This window comes from Chamaea fasciata, unplaced genomic scaffold (assembly GCF_029207755.1).
Source record: "Chamaea fasciata isolate MVZ Bird 193981 ecotype frontalis unplaced genomic scaffold, bChaFas1.0.hap1 SCAF_4, whole genome shotgun sequence".
In the NCBI taxonomy this organism is placed as follows: Eukaryota; Metazoa; Chordata; class Aves; order Passeriformes; family Sylviidae; genus Chamaea; species Chamaea fasciata.
Window position 1 is genome coordinate 41,229,123 of NW_027094089.1, and position 17,531 is coordinate 41,246,653.

A 17,531-nucleotide genomic window follows, 5' to 3' on the forward strand; every position below is an offset into this window, starting at 1 on the left:
TGGGTTTCTTCTCCTTTTTTAACAAAATAATACATATCAGAACCTGCAGGAGAGCAGAAGGCACCAGGTTTCATTTGTGTGTCTATTTTATTTAACAATACACATTAATTTTTCTTTAGAAAAGAGATCATGAATTCTTCAGAAGACCAAATACCTTAGGTTTCACTGCCTCAGTTCTCTGACAATAGCTGGTTCCTGGGTGAAAACAAGAAATACAATTTTACTGTAGTAGTAGATATTCTCAATTAAAAACTTTCATTCTTTTTTTCCTGGTTTTGTTGGAACTTTGACCTAATTATTGCTACTTTGTTCTGGTAGCACTACATTTGCTTACATATATTAAAGTTTTCCAGCTGGCAACTTCCCTTGAACAGGTGAATTTGTGCAGTCTGTAAAGTAGACTAAGATGCCACAATACCCCAGACCAAGTAATCTCATTCCCTGTGTAATAAGAAGATTTTGGGGCAGTTAGGCTGGGGGTAGCTAATAGGTTTATGGGGTGAACCAGCAGCATCTAAGGAACATGTAAAATGTTAAGAGCTACTGGTCTAACCTTGCTGGAGATACATGATTCTCACAGAGTTTGAAGAAGTTAAGCCATCTTCTGCTTAATGTTGGCCAGGAGTAGCATAAATTGTCTTGTTTCAGTGAAGGACAATCAACTGAACTAGGCAAGCATGAAGTAAAATAAAATTTGACCTGTTCAAAGGAAAGTAGGCCAGTCTGCTTACGCATGGTCAGTCACAATACCCAAACCCAGTCTCATGCTGTCCATTGAAGTCCTTTTTGTCTTTGCTAATGTTCTTTTTACTGAAAGACTTATCCCTTCAGCCTAGAATACACCCAGTAACACTGCTTGTGGATCTTAGGCTTGCATAAAAGACTGGATGCGAACTCTAATCTGCTAATATCATTAATTACTAGGCAGACTCATAATTGCCAACTTCTGCCTATTTCTGAAAATATACAGATGTACAGACAGACGTCATTTTCACTGTCCTCAAGCTTCCTGGAAGTGAGCCAGAGCCAGTCCAGATGCTGTATAGCTCCATGTGCAGGTTAGTAATGAGTGTATATGTGCTCAGGCTAAGCAGTCTCCTAGACCAGCTACAAGGCCTGAACTGAGCATTTATCTTGGAGAGTGAGCAAAGAGCCTGAAAATTTTTTCACCTGCTCTGCAGTGTTGCTGTTACAGAGGAAGAAGAGAGGAAGACAGCAGCATCACTGAAGACACATTCCTTAAGTCACAAAAACAGCTGACTTAGTTTTGTCTGCCCTAAGTGGAAAAAGAAGGGAGATGGATTCCTCCAGAGCATGACATTAACACCTTTATACCATCTGTACTGCCATGTGCATACCTATAGTGGTGTCTTTCACCATTCCTATGACAGTCAGTGTACTCCACAGTGGCCTCTTTTTTGCTTGTGCACCTGGCTTCCCTCTTCCTTCCCTCAGAAATCAAGATGAGTGAGGTGAAACTCCAGTGTTCACTACAATGGACCAGCCAAAGCTACACCTAAATTTCAGTATGAGTCTTGGCTCACCAAGAGTAACTCATATTTCAAGTCTGGAGCCAGGTTAGACTTTTGCAGGGAAAAATTCAGTTCAGGTAGAAGTAGGGCATAAATGGATGTATTTTTCAGGTCAATGCCCTTCTCACTGGGCTCTGGAGAGGTAAAGTGAGTCCATCCGTAATTGGATATGATTATGTATGTTTTTTAGGTAAATGTACACCTAGTTTTTGTTACTAAAAGCCAACTGTGCCATAGTTATGAAAGAGGAGCTATTTGGACTAGGGTTTTTTTTCTTCTGAGATGGAAAAGATTCACATTGAAGTGAGATCCTAGGCTAAGGAATATTACTGATGATACCCCTCAAGTCAGAAAAAAGTGGTATCTCCTGGGAATTGTTTTCACATTCAGGAAATGATTGGGTACTCTGGCTCTCCCAACATGACAGTTAAACAGTGATGGTTTGAGTTGTGAACAGATATTTCGAAGTTTTGGCTTTACATGTGCTCCAAAGATTCTTTGTTGCAGTTGGTCTGTAAAGAATGAAAGCAAACGTTTAATTCCTGAAAAGCTGAACTGTCATCTTCCAAATACATCCAGTAGTTGTCTGAGCATTGCAAACATCTGGAGACTAAAGACATAATTTTAGATTTAAATTATTTAAGAATTAGGTTCTATGACAGTAACATGCATAATTGGTAAGACAAAGTCACCTTTAGCAGAAGTATACTGATTTTGTGCTAGAGGACAGTATCAGAAATTGACCATGTCCATCCGGGTAAATATTCAGGATGTAATTGTAACAGAGCATCTTGTAAAGAAACTGATGAAGAAAGTATTTACTGAGGTAAACCTGATTCTTAATTTGGGATAAACATGATTCTTAATTTGTCTAGAAGTATCAGTGCAATTACTGAGCTATAGTTTATATCTGATTCTTTCAGAAATTTATACAGTATCCAAATATGGGAGTTTCAATGGGAGAATTTCTTAGCTCTTTCACTTAACTTCACAAAATCACAAGTCTAATTTTATTGCCACTCCTTCATGTCACATGATTAAATTATCAAATGCGCAGTAATTTTTGAATGATTGTTATAAATAATAGGAATTTTGGAATTTTTAGCTACATGTACTGAAATACATGGAGCCATATGAGTTACTATTAAAAAGACCCTGTCTATCCTAGCCAAAGTTGTACACTCAGAGAGATTGTGAAATGTCCATCCTTGAAAATACTCATAACTTGGCTGCACATAGTCCTGGGGAACCTGCTTTGGCTGACCCTTCTTGAGCAGGGTAGCTGGATGAGACGGTATCCAGAGTTTCTGTCCAATGTAAACAGGTCTGTGATTCTGTGATAGTCTTTGCATGCAAAAAAAGACTAATAAACACTTTGGTGTAGCAGTGAAAGTTGGGGGTCTTTTTGGTGTTACCTCGGTTAAGTGGCAAAAGGGATCAGAGGAGTAGTTCATTTGAAAGTAAAATGAAACAAACTAAGAGAGAGTTCACAGAGAATTAAAAATGCTGGATAATGTGAAATATTCCCCTGCAGCCCCCCCCCCCCCCCCCCCCCCCCCCCCGGGTTTAGCTCTGGAGAGGCTTTGGAGGAATATCTCAGAGGGGCAGGACAAAAGATTCCAAAAGAGGCTCTTAGCCCAGGATTATTCCAAGACATTTATTCTCGAAGGGTTCCAGGGGCCAGAAAAGAGAGAACAAAGAAATACAAGGCTCTTACGTAGTCTCCCACTCTGGGAGGATCCTGGCACTCAGCCAATTAGGTCAAGAAAAGTAGGGAGGGTCATTCCATGTGGTCAAAGGGAGGAAATTCCAGGGGGTCAAAAGGAGAAACCATTCCCCTAAAGAATTACAACAAATTCCCCCTTTTTTGTTTAACAAAGTTACAAAAAATTTAGATTCATTTTGACAAGACATGTGAGCTTTCCCACCACTTACAATTGGTGGGGAAGTCAGACTGTTTTAGGTTTGCCAACTCCATGTGTTTGACTTCTGAGGTAGAAAGTATGAGGCCATTGATGGCTTTGAAAACCAAACGACGTAGGATCCCGAACACAATTGTTACAAGGAAAAGAATAGCAAGAAATAACAAAATTGTTTTAACTATAGAAGTCCACCACCCTGTGAATCCCCAGCTCTTAAACAGTTCAGCACTAACAAGATGACAACTTGGATGGGGTTCATCACAGGGTTGAGTGTGAGGAAGGTTTTCGCTACAAGGGAAAAACAAACATTTTAAAACAAGTTACATTTCTGTTTCTGCTGGAAGGAATCTACACTTAGGAAGATTCTTCTTCCTTCACCGGCGGCGTCTTCTCTTTGCAGCAGCAGCTACTTGCTTCTCATCCCCTTCTATTGGAGCTGGATTTTTGGGGACAAAAGGTTTCACCCACTTCTGTGGAATCCACTGAGGGCCTGAGGGAGTAGCCACACACGCATAGCCATGACCCCAGGTCACGAGCTCATAGGGACCTTTGGTTTCTCAAGTTTCGGGATCCCTAATCAAGACTGGTGGACGCTGAGACAATTTGAACTGATTGCCACTGTTAAAATGACGTACCACCGGTGGACTCATGTTTTCAAATGAACAGTTCAGAAAACTGACGGTAAACAAGGCTTTGCAGAGCTTCTGCTGTGGAGACATCCACACAGTTGAACTGCTCTGTCTAGCCAAGACCTGCCTGAGCATCTGGTGTGCTCAACCACAGCTTGACCTGTGGGGGAGTAAGGGATGCCAGTTTTACATTCCACTCCCCACTGCTGGACGAACTCCAGGAACTCCTTGGACACATACGCTGGGCGGTTATCAGTTTTGATTTCTTTTGGAAACCCCAACACTGAAAAAGCCTGCACTAGGTGCTGCTTGGCATGCACAGACTTTTCTCCTGCATGGGCAGAGGCATAGACTGTGCCTGAATATGTATCGATGCTTACATGAACATATTTGAGGCGACCAAAACTAGGAATGTGTGTGATGTCTGTCTGCCACACTTCACAACTGCCAAGGTCCTGGGGGTTAACCCCCACGCCCATGGATGGTATGACCTGGAGCTGGCAATTGGGACAGGTGGCCACAATGGCTCGAGCCTGGCTCCACGTTAGCTGGAACTAATGGATCAGACCTGGCACATTTTGATGGTATTGTTGGTGACTCAGCTTTGCCTGTTGGAAGATGTCGGGGAGACGTGCCTTTTCAGCTGGGGCAGCAAAGGGCGTCTGCCTGATGATTCCCCTCTGCAATTTCACCTGGCAAATCAGTGTGTGATCTTACATGCATAACATAAAATGGATGTTCTCGATGAGAGATTAAATAAATTAGCCTTGAGAGCAACCTGAAGAGATGCTCATTCTCTATTTCTTTGAGCATGGCCTGCTCCGCTCTGGACACTACCCCTTCACGTAAGCAGAGTCAGTCACCAAGTTAATTGGCTCCAAGAACTTCTCAAAAGCTCTTACCATGGTGGCCAGTTCAGCCACTTGGGGTGATCCCTCCACAAACTCAACATCAGCTTCCCAAAGCTGCGTTTGTGGATTTCTCCAAGTCATCACTGACTTGTGAGAGGCCCCGGATGCATCCGTGTACACGGTGAAAGCCTTGAGTGGTCTCCGACTCCTCACGAGGAATGAGGTGGAATTCCTCATTGAACAACTTGCAGGATGGGGCATGGACTGATATCTGTCCGCTGTAGCTGTCCAGAGATAACTGGAGACTGGCATTGCCCTGGTGCAAATGCTCAAACGTCTCTTTGGTCATTCTCTCAGGAGAGTTCTTTCCCTCCTCAGAAAGTTTGACTGGGAGGAGTATGCATGTAAAATCACAACCCGCCATTTCACTCAGTCTCACCCCGGCCTTCCAAATCAGCTGAGCTATCAATTCTTGTGGCTCTGTGATGATCTTGGATCTTTGGTGAGAGAGGAAGACCCACTCTATGATCAAGAGTGAATCTCTCTCCTCTTCGATTCATTGGAAAATCAAACCATGCAAATGTGGCAGCTTTCCTAGAACAATGAAATGGAAAGGCATGTTCGGCTCACACCGATGAGCCTGTCTCTCTGACAAGGCCTTCTGTACCTTTTCGATTGCCATTTTTGCCTCTGGGGTCAGTTTCCTGGGAGAAACCAGCTCCCTTTCCCCCTTCAGTAACTTGAAGAGGGGGGCTATATCCTCATTTGTGGGGCCTAGCCAGGGTCTTACCCAATTCAAGGACCCACACAAGGAATGGAGATCTGCTAGGGTTTTGGGATTGAAGTCAATTTCCAATTTCTGCGGAACAACGGTCCTTGCGGTGATTTCCAGACCCAGGTATTTCCAAGGTGGAATCTTTTGAACTTTGTCTTCCTGGAATTGAAATCCAGCAGAGGTTAAAACCTTAATCACTCGGTCAAGAGTGTGTTGGAGTATTGAGTCATTTGGGGCACACACGAGCACATCATCCATGTAGTGAAGAATGATGGCGTCCTTACTCTTGGTGTGCACCAAGACAGCAATAAGGCCACATACTGTTGGCATATGAAAGGACTCACTTCAAGACATTGTGGTAGAACTTTCCAGTGATAGTGTTTCATTGGTGCTTCTCTGTTAATAGAAGGAACTGAGAATGCAAACCTCGGGGCATCTTCTGGGTGTAAAGAAATTTGGAAAAAACAATCTTTGATATCTATAACAACCAATTGCCAATCTCGAGGAAGCATTGTTGGAGTAGGCATCCCGGGTTGTAGTGGTCCCATGTCCTCTGTAAGTTTGTTTATTTCTCTAAGATCATGGAGAAGTCTCCACCTGTCTTTCCCCGGTTTCTTTATTACAAAGACTGGGGAATTCTAAGGACTTGTTGTCTCTTCTATGTGTCCTTGAGCCAATTGCTCTTCCACGAGCTCCTCAAGCGCCTTAAGCTTCTTTTTGCTTAGCCGCCACTGTGCTACCCATTTTGGGGTATCATCCAACCACGTTAACTTTTGGGTAGGGTGCTCCACAATGGCTATTTTCAAAAATCCTGGGGTGTCTTAGGAATGACCAATGGGACTCCCCAGTGGGACATGGTGTCTCTCCCCCACAGGGGGGCCTTGTATTCAGCAACACATGGATGGACGCTAGCCAATTTTCTGTCAGGTCCCTGAATTTGCACTATGTTTTTTGAAATTTTTGCCAATGTGATTCCTCCAATGCCCTGAAGCTTGCCCGCTACAGGTTGCAATTCCCCATGTGATGGCCACATGGTCTTAGGTTTAACTGTGACATCTGCAGCCGTGTCTAATACACCTTCCACGTGGAGGCGGTCTGACCCACAGGCTAGGTTACATGCCATAGAGGGTTTATCCTCTCCCACCACCTCTGCCCAGTAGACTTCTGGTGATTTTCCATCTGCTATGACTTCTGTTGGAACAGGAATGGCTTGGGCAAGAATTTGCCCCTCTACCAGGTAAAATGGTGGGTGCACACAACGTGCCAACAGCATCAGGCCTGTTATCTTTCCCTTAATGATCATAGGAGCTATCTCAATCTGTAGGGGTGTGTGTGCTGTGTCCCCAATAACAAAATACTCACTGTCCAGTTCCATGTCATGAACCGTCAGGTCCTGTGAGGTTTTTGGCACGTCCACTGTAACAACAGTCCAATCAGTAGACCTGAAATGAAAACCTTTGGTAGTCACGAGCCTTATTCGGCCTCGCAGCTGCCAAACCTTGTAGTTGAGCATTTGCATTTTTATTTCCCCCCCCCTCAACACTGTGTGTCCCTTCCTCCCCCTTTTTTGTTAAGAGAGAGGCTTCAGTTAGTGCAAGTCCCGCTATATTTTTATCTTTGCGCGTAAGGATATTAACTGTGGGTGCGTGCTGAGAAATTAGTTTTTTTGTTTGTTGGACTTCTTCTGTTTCTGGTTTTGTGGGCAGGCTCTGGCAAAGTGTCCTGGCTTTTTGCGGTGACAACAAAAAGCTGTTCTGGTGACATTGGTTGCTGCCTCGGTCCTGGTGCTGCAGCTGCTGCAGACCGTGGTTGTGCCAGTCGTGCATTCCTTTCAGGCGCCTGGAAAAATTCTGCTTTTCTGGTACAGGCTTCTATCATCTGTGTGAGACTAGGCGATGGGTCAAGGGGAAGCCTGAGAATAATTCTACAACACGTTTCATTGACATTCCTCTGAGCCATCTCTTTTATCAATTCTGCCTGCACCAGTGAGTCTTGCACCTGTCTTTCCACCTGTGTCCTTAGCCGATCGACAAACTGTAAGAAAGGCCCAGAAGGAGACTGAGTTATATTGACAGAGCTCCTTTAACTTCAATTGTTGGTAACTGGTAAAACGTTTTCTCTGGAGCCTTACAGATCTTATTTAAATTGACTTGGATAATAATCTGGCTTGTTGTTCTGGGCAGTAAAAGGCACCCTCACCACAGAGATGGTCATAAGTTATATCATAGCCATCACTGTCTTTGGTTTCACCAGGTGTTTGGTACATCTCCTATAATAGTATAGACAATGACTTCTTCCAAATATTTTCAAACAAATCAAATTCCAAGGGGGATAACAAGCACCTGAATAAATCTTTTATGTCAGCTGGTACCAATTCATTAAAATTTCAGGTTGCTCTCATAACGCCTTTAGAAATTTCACTAGTTCTCCCAAATTCCCTCTGTATTTTGCAAATTTCCTTTTTATCTTGGTAGGATAATGGCTGATAAGTTCTCTTAATATTTTTTCTTCCAATATAACAAATTGGGGTAACAGATTGCACGCTATCATCTACATCAGTCTGAGTTGTTAGAATTTCTGCAGCTCTTTCAGTGCCCGGGAAAGCAGGAAGTATCTGCTCCCCCACTCCCTGGGGTCTGGCAAGAGGCAGCCTCCACCCCCCTCCATCCCAGGGTCTCTGGGGAAGCCGTGCCTGTGCCTCTGCCATGGAGGAAATTCCCCACCCTTACTGGGGCCGCGGGCCGGGAGCGGCTCCCCCCTGTCCCCAAGAGGGCTGTGGACTGGGAGCGGCTCTGCCCCACACCTGCTGAGGCTGTGGACTGGGGAGGCCCTGCCCCCGTCCCTGGCGGGGCTGTGGTAACTCGGGGGGAGGGGTAGACAGTTGGGAGGGAGGGTGGGACGGGGCAGGCAAAGGAATGTATGGGTTGGGTGGGGGATATGGAGTGGGGGCGGGGATTAGGAGAGAGAGGGGGTTGTGGGGAGAAGAAGTGAGCACATGGAGTCCACCACTCCCCCCCACCACGTGGTGCTGAGGGAGACACAGGAGTTCCGGGCTGCTACTATCAGTCCCGGAGTCGTGTTTCTCTTGTGGAGACTTGGTAAGCCCCTCCATTTCAGGAACACAGGCATTAGAAAAAAGGCAAGGGTTATTTGGAGAGTTTATCTGTGACTGCCTGCTTTGGTCTTGTTTTTGTGCTTGTAACAGCTGCTTGTGAACTTGCAAAAATAATGAGATAAATAGAGCAGCTTTTCAATCACCATTTTCAATTTTTAAAGTTAATATTTGTCCAATTTTATCCCAAAATGAAACAGAATTCAAATCCTGCAAGGCAGAATCAGGTATCTCAGCTGACAGCCAGCAGCCAAAATGTGTTAGTAACTTTTAAGGGATTTTGACATTAATTAAAATATTTTTAAGCTGTTTTAATACACTCTTTTGGTGAACATATAGTCATATGCCCATGTTTGTGATGTTTTAAGATCTATCTGTCCAATATCTACCTCCTGACGCAAAAAAACCACAGACATGATCTTTTTCTGACTCCTGCTTAGAACAGGGAGCGGCGGGAATCTCACAGGGCCGGGAGAGCCTCACTGTTCTGCTCTCGCCAGCTCCGGGGCACTGGGGGAGATCCTGCCAGCATAGCCTGGCTTTTGGGACTCGGTCCGTGCTGTGTTCACCCCTGAAACGTGGGTTGTGCTGGCCGAGGCGGCCCCCATGCGGCGGGCACCTGGCAGAAAAAAACCCCAAAAAACCAAAACAACAACAACAACAAAAACCCCCGAAAAAAACCCAAACCACGTTTTACAAACCGCGCCGCTAGGTTCTAGCGCACCACCGCAGAACACGGTTTCCACAACCACTGGCAAAAACTCCCCACCCAGCTAGGGGCTATTCCGGGGGTAGCCGCAACACGAAAGGGATCTCACCTATCTCCCGTGGACCGTGGTTGGTCGTGCTGAGCGCCAGAAGTCCCTGTCCCAAGGCGACTTGCCTGGATGGGGGCAAGCTATTGACCCTTCCCTCACCCTGCAGCCGTGCAAAAAACAGCTGATAGGTGTGATGGTAGTTGACCTACTCAAAAGCTTTTAGAGACCCTTTAACAGGGTGTCCAGCTACAGCGTGGGCTTTTAATATTTCATAAAACCCACGAGAGCGCCAACTGAAATACTCCCATGCAGCCCCCCCGGGACTAGCTCTGGAGAGGCTTTGGAGGAATATCTCAGAGGGACAAGACAAAAGATTCCAAAAGAGGCTCTTACCCAAGGTTTATTCTCGAAGGGTTCCAGGGGCCAGAAAAGAGAGAACAAAGAAGTACAGGGGTCTTATGTAGTCTCCCACTCTGGGAGGATCCTGGCACTCAGCCAATTAGGTCAAGAAAGGTAGGGAGGGTCATTCCATGTGGTTAAAAGGGAGGAAATTCCAGGGGGTCAAAAGGAGAAACCACTCCCCTAAAGAATTACAACAATAATGGAATTCTGAATTTGAGTTTAAATTTTTCCTTATTATTTATTTAACAAGTAGAATGAAACCTAACAAACCACTTAATGAAAATAACAGATGGCAAAGAGACAAACTGTTAGTACTGCTGCATAACTAATGGTTAAAAAAGCCCCAACAACTCTGGAAACCAAACACAAACTTTAACAGCCAAGAAGTAGCTGTGATTATTTGAAAACTCTTGTTTTTATCAAATGTTATCAAATCTATGTGGGGAAAAAGTATTTGAACATCTATACGACGTGTAATATGGGAATTGCCTCAGAATTGACCAAACAAGATGTAAGGAACGTAGGTCCAACTATGTAAGTGAAAAATACACCAGTAAATTGTCAAAGCTGGATCACTGGAAAAGACAACAAACTTACTTTTTTCCTCTAGGGAGTTAAACTGGGATTGACAGATATTTTGACAAAGCATGGAAAGAGTATTGAGATAAATCTAAAGGACAGGTGACAAATATTTTCTTAGTGCACAAGAGGCTTGAATTTCAGCTCATGTCTTGTCAGTAAGAACAGGAAACTGATTAAGAGGAAGGAGACTTTTCTATTCAGTAGCTCTTTAAATCCTAATTTATTATTTTATTAACTTTCTTTTTACCTCTTAATTAACCTTTCTAAATTTGCACACCATGGAACAGGCAGAATGTGAAACATGGTAAATTAGGTAGAAGAAAAAAATGGGAGAGTAGAAGATATTCTTCCTCTACCGTTTCCATTCTGTAAACATACTAGTTTATTTACAGAGGTCTTGATTCTAGTGCCCTTAAACTGCCATCCTTCTGAGGAAGTGAAATCTTTGGGAATGCTCATCAAATAAAGGTTACAATTTTGGCACTCTTTGTCACTGAGAATTATTTCTTGTGATTCTCGTTTATGGTGCGTAGCATTACACACACTGACAGCACTATAACAACACTGTACTCTGAGTTTGAAGTTACTCAGTTTCTGAAAAAATTAACAGGTGTGGCTCAAATTTAAGAATAAACTAAATCAGGGCATTGTCAGGAGATATCCACCTTACTATATTTATGTCTTCATACTTCCCTTCACTCTTCTGGGATTAACTCCCACTTACTTTAATTAAAGTGGTGTGTTTCCATCAAAGAACTTTCCTTTGAAGATGAAACATGAAAACTCCCTGTTGCTTCACTTTGTCTCTATATTTTTTTTAAGGAAAATACGTTTTATAATTGTAGTAGCAGTTAAATGCGACAGAAGTAATAATGCTTTACTGTCTCCCAAAGATGTATCCATGTCTGTGTTATTTTTAAATGCAGTGTCATTGACTTGACCAATGATGTAGCAACTGCTTTTGGTTGAAATATATTTCTTGGCATTTCCAATTACCTTCTCCTTGATGAGAACATGAAATATCTTTCTTAGGATGTGGCATTAAAAGATGTGTTTGTCATCTGTACTACTTTTCCTAAATAAAAAGTACCACCATTTCATATCAATATTTCAGATCATAAGAGAGCAGAAGCTCTGACTTTTAGATAAGTTTTTTTGTTTGGAAAAGACCTTTAAGATTTGAGTACAGCTGTTAATGTTGTCAAGGCCATCACTAGACCATGTCCCCAAGGGCTAAGCCACAAGTATAAGGCCTATTACGAGCCTCCAGAGATAGTGACCAATGACTGCCTGGGTAACCTGTTCTAGAAGCTGATAGACTTTCCAATGAAGATTTTATTCCTTTAATCTAACCTTCCCTGACACAACTTGAAGCCATTTTCTCTTGTGCTTGCATTTTCTCTTGCTTTCACTAGGGAGAAGAAACTGAAATTTCTCTTCAACTTCCTGTGAAGTAGGCATAGAAAATGGTAAGTCCTATTCACCAGGCTAAATAATGCCAGTTCCCTCAGCAATTCCCCATGAGGACTATATGCTCACCTTGGCTGGACTGTGTGTTTACTTGGCTGCCTAGCAAGTTGCTCTATCAGTCTCCCTCAATTGGACCAGGGAAGAAAGACTATTCAACCATTACCACCACTGGCAAAATAGACTCATTATTTGGAAATTAATCTGTTACTAATCAAATCAGAGTTGGGTAATAAGATATGAAATCAAAGTTTCATACACCTTCCCACTATCCTTTGCCTCTTCCCAGATACAGCTCTACTCCTGAATCTTTTAGCTCTTCCCCTTGCACAGTGAATGGAGATTACTATCAGTTCATCACACTTTGTATCTGCTGTTCCTTCCTCCTAGGACTCCTAGATTTATTGCTGAGCAGATGTCGTATGTTGCACTTTGGGACACGAAAGAATGAGGCAGATGGCAAGAAGGTCAGCAGAAAAGTTCTATATTTAATTTTCTGACTCCATCTTATTATATACAATTCTTTCAGAAGGCACAAGATTGGATACATAGGTTGCCACCTCTTTAACCTCGTTGGTAAAGACCACCATCAGTCACCTTTCTCCTCCCAGAGAAGAAATATGTAAACAAAGAGATAAATTCTAAAAATTTAAATTGTTTTCTTGAAGCTGTGCAAACACTGAAAAGCAGGCAGTTATGGTGACATCTCACCCTTTTACCGTTAAAAAAAAGAAAAAGGAAAAAGAAAATTAACAATGTTCAATTTCTTCCCATGAAAGGGCCATCGGAGTGATCGCTCCTGTCATCGACATCAGAGTCGTCGCTCCATGGTTCATCCATTTGCTGCCTTTCATTTGATCATGGTTTCCAGCTTTTAACATGACAGGGTTATTAGAATTCTGCAGCACCTTACGGTGCTTGATGGCAAACAAAGCCTTTGCCAATTGACTATGTGGGTTTCACCCTGCATTCCCTACTTTTGCTTTTGCCAATTGGCCGTGCAGGGTTTCACCCTGCATTCCCCGTTTTTGTTTTTGAAGAACCCGGGCCTCAGTGGCACAGCACAGGTCTTCATCAAATGAAACAATGGAACATTGCAGACTCCCTACAAATTGAATGACCCAACCGCTGTGCCATGTCAGACACAGAAACGGAATCTGTGACTAAATTGAAAGGTTTCTGGGAAACTTTGGAAATGCCATGAAGGCAGCCCTCAATTCAACAAATTGGGCTGCCCCATCCTCATGACCTTCCAAAACTTGCATCCATCCATCCAAGTAACAATGGCCTGTCTTGTCCTTCCCAAACTGTCAGTGAAGACGGTGGGTTCTTGCATTGACTTCTGGCTATTTTTTGGGCCACAAAAAACTTCCAAAGAATTTTGCCACTTGCAATAGCTCATGGCTGGGAAAATGACAAGCGATCTGCCCTGAAAAATTTTCCAGAGCATTTGGCAGAGAAACACTGCTTGCAAAGCTCAAATCAAATTTCTCCCGTAGTACTGAAAGTACAAATTTTGCAAAATCCACACCCATCAATTGCAAGCACTGTTGCCTGCATTCAATTATCAATCGAGCAATAAGCTCAAAAATGATCACCGTCTTTTGCAGCTGAAATTGAGCAATTAGCTCAAAAAATGCAATTGCCATTTTTGGCGGCTGATGGGGCAGAAAGACCCAGTCCAAAATGTGCAAGGGATTGTGAAGCAAGGAACTCCTTAAAATATTATGGTAAGCTGGACCTGGAGCAAAACAAATGTTCAAACCGATATGATTCTCATATGCTCTCCCCTTATTCTGTCTAACATGGCAGTTTATATACACTTAGAAATAGTTTACAGTTACAAGTATTTCTCATTGGTACACAGCATAGAAAAAAATGCAAAAACCCACTATGTATCTTATTCTTAAGGTGGCTAAAAGATTCACACTGCAAACTGTACTTATTAATACCTAAAACCCCTTTGTCCCTTGTGAACACCTTAATAAGGAATTTTTAACTGTGCCACAGGCTTCAAAGGCCTTGAATCTGAGGCCCAGTCTCGGATAGCTCAAATCTCACTCATCTCACTCTAAAAAACTCTGCAACAGGATCGGACCGTTCATCATTCCATTGGCCAATGATACCTGCAGGATGTAAATGAATCACAAAAAAGCAATCTTTCAGATTCACAATGAAAATCAGCCAATCCGTGGGAAGCATGGTGGGTGACAGCATATCAGCCTGCAACATTCCTATGTTGTCCACCATAGCATTAACTTTTTGGAGGTCTTGTAACAACCTCCATTTTCCAGACTTCTCTTCAATGCAGAAAACGGGAGCATCCCAGGGACTGGTAGAAAATTCCAGATGATCTTGGTCCAACAGCTCCTGAACCAAGTCACGAAGGGTGACTAATTCGTTGTCTTGGTTTAGATAGACAGGTATCTGCCAGGGAGGGTTGGAGTCTCCCTTAAAATGTAAACCCTTCCCCGCCTTTTTCAAATTTTCATAAATTTGCAATCAAAAGGCTGTCAGGCAAAGATTCTGGGAATAGGTCTAGCAGTTCTTTACTAGAGATATAAAAATACAGATATTGTAGTACAGAAGAGTAAGCTAGCAAACAAACAAACAAGAAATCCTAGAAAAACCCTGACAGAGTCAGAAATACAACCTGACACCATGTTGGTCAGGGTGTTGGAAGCAGTCCAGGGTAAGCCCTCTCGGAGTAGCAGATGTGGTTCTGGTGGAGTAGAGATGGTCCTGTTGAAAAAAGGGTCCAGTAGTGGTGAGATGGGTCTGGTCTTCCTCCAGGGATCCGGTGGAAAACTGGATACCTAGTGGAACTGTGGCTCCTTTTTATCTAGGTTAAGATGGTTTGGCTCCTCCTCCTCCCTGTGTGGAGCAGCTTACAATAGTACAGTGTAATGTGTAATGTCATTGATGAGCTCTTAATGGTCCATTAGCAGAAGACATTCCCATGGAAGTAGTGAAACAATGAAGAGAGATAAGTAGCACTCCACCATCTGATAAGTGACACTAACCCATTTGGGCAAAGATAAACAATTCTGCTCCATCCAGATGGAATAGAATAATATGCTCTTTACAAAACCCATGACATTCATCTTGAGAGAAGGGTCCATTCCAGGTGCCAAACAGCAAGGGAGAGAAATGCAACGTCCACTCCAGAGACAGACAAGGTACAGATCATTTCAGGACAGTCTCTGGTCAGAACAACAGTCCAGTGAACTCAAGGCAGCCCCGTAGTGTCAGAGCAGCCGCCTTCTCGCCACCGGCTCTCTGTCCTGTGAATAGAAGACTCGAAAAACACAAGTTGAGCAATTTTGGTTCCATAAAGGACAGTGACAGGGGAGGGTGGATGTGTAAAATTTCAGCGGTGCAGATATCTATGCCTGCCAAACCGGAGGTGCTGGCTGTGAGCTTGCCTAGCAAATCTCCATCGGCTCTGTGTTCTGGAAAAACACTCGGGTCTGAGTGCGCTTCCTCTTTGCACTCCACTACCCATTTCCCAAGCCCGACCGAGGCTGGCCATTCACATGAACTGCAGCCTTACAAGCATTGGCCATGTGATTTGGCCTTCCACACTGTCCACAAAGAAACAAAAGAGTGGTCCCCTTTTGCACTTTCTTCTCTTCTTTGAGAAACAAAGGAGTGGTCTCCTTTTGCACCCTCTTACGTTTTTTCTTGCCGGCCTGAGCATTTGCCTGTGTCTGCTTTATTCTTGCACAGGCTCTCGCAACAGCTGCAGAGCTAGGGAATTCACCCCCGCCCTGCAGGGAGCGCCATGCCTACCCACGGCCGCCCACTGCACCAGGCTTGGCTTGGACGTCCTTCCAACACGGCGCGCGGTCCCACGGCTGGAGCGTCACGTGACACGGTGGCAGCGTCCGATGGCCAGCCAAAGGCGTCCCGGCGTCCCGGGACCCCTTGCCACGGGGGAACACTGGCCTATCGGCAGCTGTGCCGTCCCCTCCTTTAAAAGCGAACACCGCGGATCTTGCACCCGCCTCTACACTGGCGGTGGCGGCGGTGGCGGCACACGCAGCGCTGCCCTGACTCAGCGCGGAGGGGGAGCGCGGCACTGGGAGGGATCTGTCTCGCGGTGCCGCAGCACTGCCAAGCGCCGCTTTCAAAGACGCGGGCAACTCAGGGAGAGCGGCCGCCCAGACCCCAATGGCGAGTGGCCCCCTGCCCACTCTGGGGCGGATCTCTCACTCTCCAGGGCCACGCCCCCTCGGGCGGACTTGGCTGCCCACCCGGAGTCACGCCCAGAGCCACGTGGTCAGTGCGAGTCCCCGCCGCGGGTGTCTGGGGCCGACTCGTTCGGAGCCCCGGGACAGCACGAATCTGCATTGTCGTTTTCCCGAAAATATCTGGTACAATTGTCATAATGGGAGCAAATCGCTGTGACCATCCCCCCTCCCCGATTCAAATGTGCTTTCGGCGCTGCTAGCACCGGGTATGCATGGCGGGGTGGGGAGGGGAAGCGACCTCCCGCTGCTGCCAGTGGTGCGCCGCGGCACGGGAGTCAGAGGCACCGGCGGCGCCGGCCCCTCAGGGGTTCCGCAACCCCTAAGATCTCATGCACTCCAGCATCTGCAGGGTGCGGGCATGGGCGAAGCCGCCTCCGCGGACCCCGCGCCCTCCTCGGCGACTGCACTGAGGGAGGGCAGACTTTCCGCACTTCTGCACCTGCGTGGGGTGGGAATCGATGTCCCCACCGGCAGCGCGGGCGCGCGGAAGGGAGCTAAATCCCCTTCACTCCAGTGGCGTATCCGCGGGGCTGGAACAGGAGGAACGGCTCCGCCATCTCCCTTGGCACCCAGCCCGGGGGAGAGGACTAGGCTGGAGCCATCCTCTGAAACTCCAGAGCTGGGAAGCTGCGAATTGCGCAGCACAATTTCCAGCCTTTTCCAGGTCATGAGCAACCTCAGACTACAGTCAGCAGTAAAAAACCGGAGCAAATGCTCACCCAAAAACTTCCACTCTTTTGTGGGAAAACCAGCCTGAACGCTGCAGAAAAAAACCACGGGCTCTAGCATAATAAAACAATTCTTGGAAGTCCTCTCTGTGAATGGAGTCTCCCTCCCTCTCTAGGATCTCAAACCAAAGGTCCAAAATGAGGGAATCCGAGGAATAAGTAGAGGTCATCATCTCTTACCACTTGTTACCTCAGACACACAGCAGCATGTAAGTCCCATGGAGGGTCACCATATGTCGCACTTTGGGACACGAAAGAATGAGGCAGGCGGCAAGAAGGTCAGCAGAAAAGTTCTATATTTAATTTTCTGACTCCATCTTATTATATGCAATTCTTTCAGAAGGCACAGGATTGGCTACATAGTTGCCACCTCTTTAACCTCGTTGGTAAAGACCACCATCAGTCACCTTTCTCCTCCCAGGGAAGAAATATGTAAACAAAGAGATAAATTCTAAAAATATAAATTGTTTTCTTGAAGCTGTGTGAGAACAAAATGCAAACACTGAAAAGCGGGCAAAGT

At 45.0% G+C, this 17,531-nt stretch overlaps 1 long non-coding RNA gene across 2 annotated transcripts in view; it reads right to left on the reverse strand.

The window, feature by feature from the left end:
* LOC136288883 (uncharacterized) overlaps positions 1 to 17,268 on the reverse strand; it is a 31,726-nt gene extending 14,458 nt beyond the window's left edge. Inside the window, exons 1-2 of one of the 2 annotated variants that reach the window (XR_010720627.1) lie at positions 17,192 to 17,268; positions 7,072 to 7,151 (exon numbers count right to left, since the gene is read on the reverse strand). This is a non-coding gene — a long non-coding RNA (uncharacterized lncRNA). Of the gene's footprint in view, positions 1 to 7,071; positions 7,198 to 17,191 lie in introns of those variants that run through there. The other variant, XR_010720626.1, reaches the window with a different exon arrangement.
* Positions 17,269 to 17,531: the final 263 nt, after the last annotated feature.